The sequence below is a fragment of the Oncorhynchus gorbuscha genome, unplaced genomic scaffold (genome assembly GCF_021184085.1).
Source record: "Oncorhynchus gorbuscha isolate QuinsamMale2020 ecotype Even-year unplaced genomic scaffold, OgorEven_v1.0 Un_scaffold_3111, whole genome shotgun sequence".
Lineage (NCBI taxonomy): Eukaryota > Metazoa > Chordata > Actinopteri > Salmoniformes > Salmonidae > Oncorhynchus > Oncorhynchus gorbuscha.
The window spans coordinates 41424-49678 of record NW_025747450.1 but is presented as its reverse complement, the minus strand read 5'-3'; positions in this window follow the sequence as shown (position 1 = coordinate 49678).

Here is an 8255-nt window from a genome sequence, read left to right as displayed (position 1 = left end):
TAGCAAAAACGTTGGGAAGAGATTTTGGATGGGACTAAAAACAACAAAAAAAAACAAAAAAAGATAACTGTTGTAAAATATACTGTGTCCATAAAATGTATGTAGTATGTATAAAATAGAAGTAGAGGCATAAGTGGTGTTGTCCATTAGTTTACTACAATTAGAGGAGGGGTGGTAGGGTTAGGGGTTAGGGGACTATATTAAAGGAAAAAATACCCAGGATGAGGTTGATAGAGATGGCAGCAGTGTACAGAACATACTGGACAGACTGGAAAGGAAGGAGGGTAACACTACAGTGCCTTGCGAAAGTATTCGGCCCCCTTGAACTTTGCGACCTTTTGCCACATTTCAGGCTTCAAACATAAAGATATAAAACTGTATTTTTTTGTGAAGAATCAACAACAAGTGGGACACAATCCTGAAGTGGAACGACATTTATTGGATATTTCAAACTTTTTTAACAAATCAAAAACTGAAAAATTGGGCGTGCAAAATTATTCAGCCCCCTTAAGTTAATACTTTGTAGCGCCAAAGTGGCAAAAGGTCGCAGAGTGGACCTTTGGACGTCGGGCCCTCATACCACCCTCATGGAGTCTGTTCCTGACCATTTGAGCAGACACATGCACATTTGTGGCATGCTGGAGGTCATTTTGTAGGGCTCTGGCAGTGCTCCTCCTTGCACAAAGGCAGAGGTAGCGGTCCTGCTGCTGGGTTGTTGCCCTCCTACGGCCTCCTCCACGTCTCCTGATGTACTGGCCTGTCTCCTGGTAGCGCCTCCATACTCTGGACACTACGCTGACAGACACAGCAAACCTTCTTGCCACAGCTCGCATTGATGTGCCATCCTCGATGAGCTGCACTACCTGAGCCACTTGTGTGGGTTGTAGACTCCGTCTCATGCTACCACTAGAGTGAAAGCACCGCCAGCATTCAAAAGTGACCAAAACATCAGCCAGGAAGCATAGGAACTGAGAAGTGGTCTGTGGTCACCCCCAGCAGAACCACTCCTTTATTGGGGGTGTCTTGCTAATTGCCTATAATTTCCACCTGTTGTCTATTCCATTTGCACAACAGCATGTGAAATTTATTGTCAATCAGTGTTGCTTCCTAAGTGGACAGTTTTATTTCACAGAAATGGGATTGACTTGGAGTTACATTGTGTTGTTTAAGTGTTCCCTTTATTTTTTTGAGCAGTATATATATATATATATATATATATATATATATATATATATATATATATATATATATATATATATATATATATATATATATAAAACACCAGTCTCAACATCAACAGTGAAGAGGCGACTCCGGAATGCTGGCCTTTTAGTCAGAGTTGCAAAGAAAAAGCCATATCTCCGACTGGCCAATAAAAATAAAAGATTAAGATGGGCAAAAGAAGACAGGCACTGGACAGAGGAACTCTGCCTAGAAGGCCAGCATCCCAGAGTCGCCTCTTCGCTGTTGACGTTGAGACCGGTGTTTTGCAGGTACTATTTAATAAAGCTGTCAGTTGAGGACTTGTGAGGCATCTGTTTCTCAAACTAGACGCTCTAATGTACTTGTCCTCTTTCTCAGTTGTGCACCGGGGCCTCCCACTCCTCTTTCTATTCTGGTGAGAGCCAGTTTGAGCTGTTTTATGAAGGGAGTAGTACACAGCCTTGTACGAGATCTTCAGTTTCTTGGCCATTTCTGGCATGGAATAGCCTTCATTTCTCAGAACAAGAATAGACCGACGAGTTTCAGAAGAAAGTCCTTTGTTTCTGGCCATTTTGAGCCTGTAATCGAACCCACAAATGCTGATGCTCCAGATACTCAACTAGTCTAAAGAAGGCCAGTTGTATTGCTTCTTTAAACCAGAACAACAGTTTTCAGCTGTGCTAACATAATTGCAAAAGTGTTTTCTAATGATCAATTAGCCTTGAAATGCTAAAGTTGGATTAGCTAATACAACGTGCCATTGGAACACAGGAGTGATGGTTGCTGATAATGGGTCTTGGTAGATATCCCATAACAAATCTGCCGTTTCCAGCTACAATAGTCATTTACAATATGAACAATGTCTACACTGTATTTATGATCAATTTGATGTTATTTTAATGGACAGAAAATATGCTTTTCTTAAAAAAAAAAAAAGACATTTCTAAGTGACCCCAAACTTTTGAACGATGGTGTGTGTGAATATATATACAAACAATTATATGGGGGATTGGAAATTAAGACAATTTCATTAATGGAAGCAACAATCTATCTGCAATATTAAAGCTGATCCACCCCCACCCCATGCCCCAGAAATGGTTTGTCAAGATCGGTGTGGAAGAACTTGACTGGCCTGCACAGAGCCCTGACCTCAACCCCATCGATCACCTTTGGGATGAATTGGAACACCGACTGTGAGCCAGGCCTAATCTCCCAACATCAGTGTCCGACCTCAATAATGCTCTTGGTTGAATGGAATCAAGTCCCTGCAGCAATGTTCCAACATCTAGTGGAAAGCCTTCCCAGAAGAGTGGAGGCTGTTATAGCAGCAAAGGGGGAACCAACTCCATATTAATGCCCATGATTTTGGAATGAGATGTTCGACAAGCAGGTGTCCACATACTTTGGGTCATGTTGTGTACTTCTTGTGTTTTGCTGAGCAGAGCTGTTGTCAAGGAAGTGAGTTTGTGTTTATACAGGACCTCCCGCCCCCACCTACTGTCAACCAATCATGTTAATGTGGAGATATACCGAGCCCTCCGCATTGTTACAAGAAGACTTGATTTCTGTAGTGAATGATCTGATTTCTCTCTGTTGGGCTTGGGGGAAAAAACAACCTAAATGGAATTAAAATAATTGAACCGAAGTCAGTCAATTAGTTGTTTAATAACCAAAACAATTAAATATAATCACTCAGCACTATGTCACTAGGTTCTGAATATGTAGTTGATTGAAGAGACTTACATTTTGTTGGCCCTGATTTCAGCCTGCACTCTCCACCACTGTAGGAGAAACAAGTTATCAGAACAGAAGAAGAAGAGTATTCATGTGGTGATGATGTATGCTGTGTTGGAGTGCTCAGCCTGCTGGGTAAACGTCCCCTTAATTCTACCATCATGTCCTCATGTTACTGACCCTACTACACTACATATGACACAACCGCTGCTCTCACTATCAGGACATCTATTCTGACTTACTTCAGCTTCAGAGTCAGTTTCCAGCTCTTTCAGGTGGGATTTGACCTCAGAGCTGAAGACAGAGCAGCTGGATCCCCCTGCAGAGTCTCATTGAGCAGGTCCAGCTGAAAGAGCTGAAGACAGAGCAGCTCAGTCCCCCTGCAGAGTCTCCTGGGTGATTGTAGCTCAGGTCCAGCTCTTTCAGTGGGAGGGGTTTGACCTCAGAGCTGAAGACAGAGCAGCTCTTTCAGGTGGGAGGGGTTTGACCTCAGAGCTGAAGACAGAGCAGCTGAAAGCAGTCCCCCTGCAGAGTCTCCTGGGTGATTGTAGCTCAGGTCCAGCTCTTTCAGGTGGGAGGGGTTGACCTCAGAGCTGAAGACAGAGCAGCTGAAAGCAGTCCCCTGCAGAGTCTCCTGGGTGATTGTAGCTCAGGTCCAGCTCTTTCAGGTGGGAGGGGTTGACCTCAGAGCTGAAGACAGAGCAGCTGAAAGCAGTCCCCCTGCAGAGTCTCCTGGGTGATTGTAGCTCAGGTCCAGCTCTTTCAGGTGGGAGGGGTTTGACCTCAGAGCTGAAGACAGAGCAGCTGAAAGCAGTCCCCCTGCAGAGTCTCCTGGGTGATTGTAGCTCAGGTCCAGCTCTTTCAGGTGGGAGGGGTTTGACCTCAGAGCTGAAGACAGAGCAGCACAGCCCTCCTCTGTGACCAGACAGCCAGACAGCCTACAGAGAGACACAACAGCTGTCTATGTTGGTGTGCTGGTGTCAATCATCTTGTAGGTCACCCATACATTATGTCCATGACACAAACATTGACATGAAACAGATTTTCAGAGTATTTGTTTTACTAAGCTGAGTACCGACCTGACTGAAACACCTGTACTTACCCCAGTGTGTGTAGTTTACAGTCTGGATCCTCCAGTCCAGCAGACAGCAGTGTAACTCAGCCCAGTACCAACCTGACTGAAACAGCTGTACTTACCCCAGTGTGTGTAGTTTACAGTCTGGATCCTCCAGTCCAGCAGACAGCAGTGTAACTCAGCTCAGTACCAACCTGACTGAAACAGCTGTACTTACCCCAGTGTGTGTAGTTTACAGTCTGGATCCTCCAGTCCAGCAGACAGCAGTGTAACTCCTGAGTCCTGCAGGTCATTGTCTCTCAGCTCCAGTTGTTTCAGTTGTGAGTTGGGTGAACTCAGGACTGAGGCCAGATCTGAACAGCAACCCTCTGTCAGACCACACTGACCTAGACTAGAGGGCAGAAGAACACAAGATTAACACGTATAAAACATCCACATAATATCTCATACTGAAGAAAGTTAACTCACACTAGTGTCTCTATGTTGCGGAGTGGACTGGTTAGTCCAACACAGAGCAGCTCCACTCCTCTGTCTCCCAGGTCATTGTAGCTGAGGTCCAGTTCTCTCAGGGGGGAGGTTGGTGTCTGCAGAGCTGAGGTCAGAGTCTCACAGGATTCATATGTGAGCTTACAGTGATCCAGTCTGGAGAGAGGAGATGATCTGTTAGATATACAAGTCCTACATTATAATGACACTGTACACATCAACTCAATAACAGAACTTACAGTGCTCTCTTGCAGGTTCTCACTACCGGCAGCAACCTCTGATAACCTTCCTCTGATGTGTTGTATGTCTTCAGGTCAAACTCCTCCAGCACCTCCTCTGACATCAGTAACAGGTAGGCCAGGGCTGAACATTGGTCAGGTTCTAGCTCTGTTTCTGAAAGAGTTCCTGATCGCAGGGAGGTCTGCATGTCTTCAACTAGAGAGTTGGCACCAAGTTCATTCAGACAGTGGAACAAGTTGATGATCCTTTCTGGTGAGGATTCCTGGTTGATGTTGTCTGAAAGGTACCTGGCTGTTCTCTTAACTGCTTCCTCATTGGTCTGTGTTGTACTTCCTGTCTGTGTCAGAAGGCCTCGTAACAGATTCTGATTGGACTCCAGTGAGAGACCCAGAAGGAAGCGGAGGAACAGGTCCAGGTGTCCATTCTCACTCTTCAAGGCCTGGTCCACTGCTCTCCTGTGTAAGTCAGACAACTGGATTGACTCCTCTTCATCATCACTAGTGGGGGAGAAAACATTTTCCTTCTTGTCCAGACATGATTCTAAAGCATGCACTGCTGCTAGAAACTCCTGAATGCTCAGATGCACAAAGCTGTAGATCTTCTCTTGGTACAGCTCTGTGTAGATGTCCTTGAACAGACTTTGGTTTCCATGGTGTCCAATTCCTTCAGATATGTGTTGATACTTGTGTTTCAGTTTAGCCTTAATGTCTTGTTGGACTGTCAGCAGAGTTTGACCTGTAGGAAAACAATGAGAGTTGGGACACATAAGTTAATGTGTGTGTTTTATACTTCATTTTAACAACTGTATAGTGGAACTTCTAGAAGTCCTGATGTTTCTTTATAAAACTACAGTCTGCAATTGGTAAATCCATTTTTGGCCTTTTAAATTAATGATATAGGCCTACATTTTATGTAATTTGGGAACACTTTTCATTAGTTTGATATAAGAGAACTGTATATTTTGCAATTAATCTCTTACCTCTTAGAACTGGTGTCTTGAGTCATTTTAGTGGCAGTGGTCCCCTCCTCTCTCTCCCCAGAGAGACTCATTTTAGAGACAGTGGTCTCCTCCTCTCTCCCCAGAGAGACTAATTTTAGAGACAGTGGTCTCCTCTCTCTCCCCAGAGAGACTCATTTTAGAGGCAGTGGTCTCCTCTCTCTCCCCAGAGACTCATTTTAGAGGCAGTGGTCTCCTCCTCTCTCCCCCCAGAGGGACTCATTTTAGAGGCAGTGGTCTCCTCTCTCTCCCCAGAGAGACTCATTTTAGAGGCAGTGGTCTCCTCCTCTCTCTCCCCAGAGAGACTCATTTTAGAGACAGTGGTCCCCTCCTCTCTCTCCCCAGAGAGACTCATTTTAGAGGCAGTGGTCTCCTCTCTCTCCCCAGAGAGACTCATTTTAGAGGCAGTGGTCCCCTCCTCTCTCTCCCCAGAGAGACTCATTTTAACATGTATATAGGTTTTTAAATCACATGTTCATATTTATGTCATATAACGTCTTCATACATTCATATTCTATGGGCTGAACACCTGCATGAAGTGTATCTGGTAAAAGCGGATTTATATTTTATTTCAGGATTTGATTGGGTGATGTTTTTCAGTGCTACCAGCAGAGGGCAGTGTGACAACAAGGTTTGGCAGAAGGACGCTTTACAGTCATATCTGTGTTGTGGTAACATGATAGGATGGGTTACCAACGATATACAGTGATTCTACAAAACAACCCAAAACAAACTGATTACAATCTGTAGTATATCTCTCGCTGTCGTTGCCTGGCCCTCGCTTCATACTCGTCGCCAAACCCACTGGCTCCATGTCATCTACAAGACCCTGCTAGGTAAAGTCCCCCCTTATCTCAGCTCGCTGGTCACCATAGCATCTCCCACCTGTAGCACACGCTCCAGCAGGTATATCTCTCTAGTCACCCCCAAAACCAATTCTTTCTTTGGCCGCCTCTCCTTCCAGTTGTCTGCTGCCAATGACTGGAACGAACTACAAAAATCTCTGAAACTGGAAACACTTATCTCCCTCACTAGCTTTAAGCACCAACTGTCAGAGCATCTTACAGATTACTGCACCTGTACATAGCCCACCTATAATTTAGCCCAAACAACTACCTCTTTCTCAACTGTATTTAATTTATTTATTTATTTTGCTCCTTTGCACCCCATTATTTTTATTTCTACTTTGCACATTCTTCCACTGCAAATCTACCATTCCAGTGTTTTACTTGCTATATTGTATTTACTTTGCCACCATGGCCTTTTTTTGCCTTTACCTCCCTTCTCACCTCATTTGCTCACTTCGTATATAGACTTGTTTATACTGTATTATTGACTGTATGTTTGTTTTACTCCATGTGTAACTCTGTGTCGTTGTATCTGTCGAACTGCTTTGCTTTATCTTGGCCAGGTCGCAATTGTAAATGAGAACTTGTTCTCAACTTGCCAACCTGGTTAAATAAAGGTGTTCTCAAATAGCCTACCTGGTTAAAAAAGGTGTTCTCAAATAAAATAAAGGTGAAATAAAATAAATAAATATGACGTTACATTGAACTCATCACACGTATTAAAGACCAACTCACATAAACACATTCCATTCCATTTATTGAGAATGCATTTGACAAGAGATTCTGTACATAAATCAACGTTTCTGTAAATGTGCCAGGTTTAGCCAGCTAGCTAGCTTTCAACTGTAGTCCATGGGCATGTAGATACAAACATTTTCATAAAAGTATTATAAAATAAAATTGCCCTACTACTAACACACCTGATTCAAATCATCTGTGGCTTGATGATAGAGTTCATTAGTTTCATTTTAGGGCAAAAACTAAAACATGGACCTCTTGGGGGTCCCATTGGGGTCCCGGAGGAGAGGTTTGAAAAAGGCTGCTCTAGAATAACTTGATTGAAATTAGTTAATTTTGTAGGCCTCATCAGCTGTACAACAGGTGGCTGGTGGCTGGTGGCACTTCAATTGGGGAGGACAGAATTAATGGAATCAAACACATTAGATATATCCCTTTCACACCATTTCAGACATTTCTATCATCCTTTCTCCCTTCACACAGCCTCCTGTGGTGTCTGGGGGCCTATTTCACCTAGAATAATGTGATTCAAAAATGTTTTCTAGGCTGTGTTTACACAGGCAGCCCAATTCTGATATTTTTTTCCACTAATTGGTATTTTTGACTAATCACATCAGATCTTATCTGATTGGTCAAAAGACCAATGAGTGAAGAAGAAAAAAGATTAGAATGGGGCTCCTGTGTAAACACAGCCATGGAACTTCACAGTAATCCAGTCCACTAGATACCCAATTGTACATTTAACATTTCCAACATCCATGACACCCAGGTAATTTGACAAATTAATTTCTCAATATCGGTCTGGAGGTACTCTTCCTCACGAACTAATTAAAAGTGCAATATGTAGCTTTGTGGGCGACCCGACCAAAATTCACGTGAGTTATAGATGTGTCTTCTGGTTGAAAGCAAGTGCGATGTGTGCCATTTCCCTGCT